Below are 2,142 nucleotides of genomic sequence, written 5' to 3'. Positions count from 1 at the left end.
GTCCACCGACAAGGAGCTGCTGATAACAACGGTATGAGGATGAGAAACCCTGGAAGAACTCAGTAGAACCTTCATGGTTTGGTTTAGAGCTGTTTTCTATTTATTTCTCAGGAGAATAAGGAAAGCTCCTTTTTCTGTGAGATGGTAAACCCTGTCAGCAGCAGCTCCAGTGAAACAGTGGAAAACCCCTTTATCAGAGGTGAGAGGAAAACATTCCCATCTATTCTTTATATTTTCCACCTTCAGCTATTGAAGAAACACTAAATACTGGGATTATCTTCTATACAGTCCTGATCTTGTAGTAACTGAATGTAAAATGACAAACAGAACCTGAATGATAGTCAAAACAGTTTTTAACTGATGATTGTGTTAATTAAATAAATAAACCGTTTCAAACCAACCTGACTCTATGTTATAAAGTTATCACTCCCTAGACCTAAAAAATGTTTTTTCCACCTTGAAAGCAACAACTGTTGATTGCCGGAAATCAGTTTTTAACATCACTGTGGAGGACAGAGCTGTCTGGATTCAGACATGTTGGAGGGAAAAACCTGTTTAAGGTCATGGAACAGAATCTAAGTTGTATTTAGATGAAGACTTTGACTAGGTTGCCCAAACACTTTTACTTCATTTCATTGAGTGATTCAGAGTAGGGGTGGGTGATATGGTAAAAATGTTGAATGTCTCTGTTCAGAATAACCAAGCCATTTCTCTAATATAAAACGGTTCTAAAAAAGGGGGACAAACATGCAAATTAGGCCAAATAACCTCTGTGAACTACTTTTAATTTCAATAGAAGCAGTTATGCTAACACCTACAAAAACCATTAACATGCACCATGGCCCTATTGTGTGGAATGGCAGTATTGGAGTATTTTTTGGCCAGGCAGCTCGTACTACAAGTCAACTACTTTAAACAGGCGTTAAACTCCTAGTTTAGCTGTCTTGAATTGAACCATATCTCTTGAAAGATAAAAGGCAGCTGCTTCTGTGACCTCTTTTCCCTCCTTGCTTGTCTTGCCATACACAGTGCCTTTATCAATCTATCTTGTGTTAATCCTGTCTGTTTGGGTCCAGCGGCTGCCTCAGGCTCCCAGTGGTCCCCTTGCTGTTTGGCTCTCAGTATACTATTTTGTTTGCCCCTTTTCATTTGGGGTAAGGCCAAACCAGTTTCATATAATGGAAGTAGAGTTTTTCCTCAGTTTGGTTTCCAGCCATGGCTCTCCATCCGGCTGCTGCTACACATATAAACAATGAGTCATGTAAGAAAGTGCCTCACTGCAGGTTATTCGCTATAATCGGTCGGTCAGGTCGGCTACCTAGTGGGGCTAGTGAATCAGCATAGAACTGCTATTTATAGGATGTGTCCTAAGCAATCCTATGATCTCCTCACTCACCAGATTGTCTACATGTTGTAAAGATTCACGATCTAATACGGTCATTTCGCAGACCTCTAATTCAGCGTTTAACTTTACTACAGTCTTCTTTACTACATCCTCCTGCTGTAGAACCCAAAGCACTTTAAGGCTAGTAGCTGATGGCCGGATGTTGTCCTTTAGGGATTTATTGTAGAGAGTAGAGGTCATACTTCAGTTTATTACAACAAATATTACAGTTCCTGAAGAAGTAAAGAATCCTAGACCACAACACTAACACCACCGTCACTTTGGACAGTGAAAATGGCAAAAAGGCTCCTAAACTAACAGAATGGACACAGAACATTTGATCAGAACCAATTCATACTGGATCCTAAGACAGTTTGTTTCCATCATCCTGCCTTAAAGCCATTATTTCTTCCCCTTTCTTTGGTTGAACTCTTAAAGGCAGCAAAGCCTGAGACATTTTGCATTTAGCTTTGTTACTGCAAGAAATTTATCATAAATATCAACATCATCAAGGTTTTGTAATTAAAATATATAAAGTTTAATACTGTCATTTGCACATAATTGTCAGTCTGATTGCATAATTTTAATAATTAAATCAGTTTTTATGAGGCGACAGTTACTGGGTTCTTTAGTAGAAATTTTCCTAAGTACATTTTTGCTCTAGTTTGAGTGATTTCTTGATTAATTAAATTCTACCTTAACTTGAGTAAACTGAAAATGTTTGAGTAGTTTTACAGTTAATTGAGTGTTGTTTTTTT

General features: G+C 38.1%; 1 long non-coding RNA gene across 1 annotated transcript in view; it reads left to right on the top strand.

The window, feature by feature from the left end:
* LOC107104886 overlaps positions 1 to 2,142 on the top strand; it is a 3,454-nt gene continuing 1,312 nt past the window's right edge. Inside the window, exons 1-2 of the long non-coding RNA XR_001482301.1 lie at positions 1 to 31; positions 112 to 199. This is a non-coding gene — a long non-coding RNA (uncharacterized LOC107104886). The remainder of the gene's footprint in view (positions 32 to 111; positions 200 to 2,142) is intronic.

This window comes from Cyprinodon variegatus, unplaced genomic scaffold (assembly GCF_000732505.1).
Source record: "Cyprinodon variegatus isolate N-32 unplaced genomic scaffold, C_variegatus-1.0 Scaffold1937, whole genome shotgun sequence".
In the NCBI taxonomy this organism is placed as follows: Eukaryota; Metazoa; Chordata; class Actinopteri; order Cyprinodontiformes; family Cyprinodontidae; genus Cyprinodon; species Cyprinodon variegatus.
This window is presented reverse-complemented; position numbering and strand designations above follow the sequence as displayed.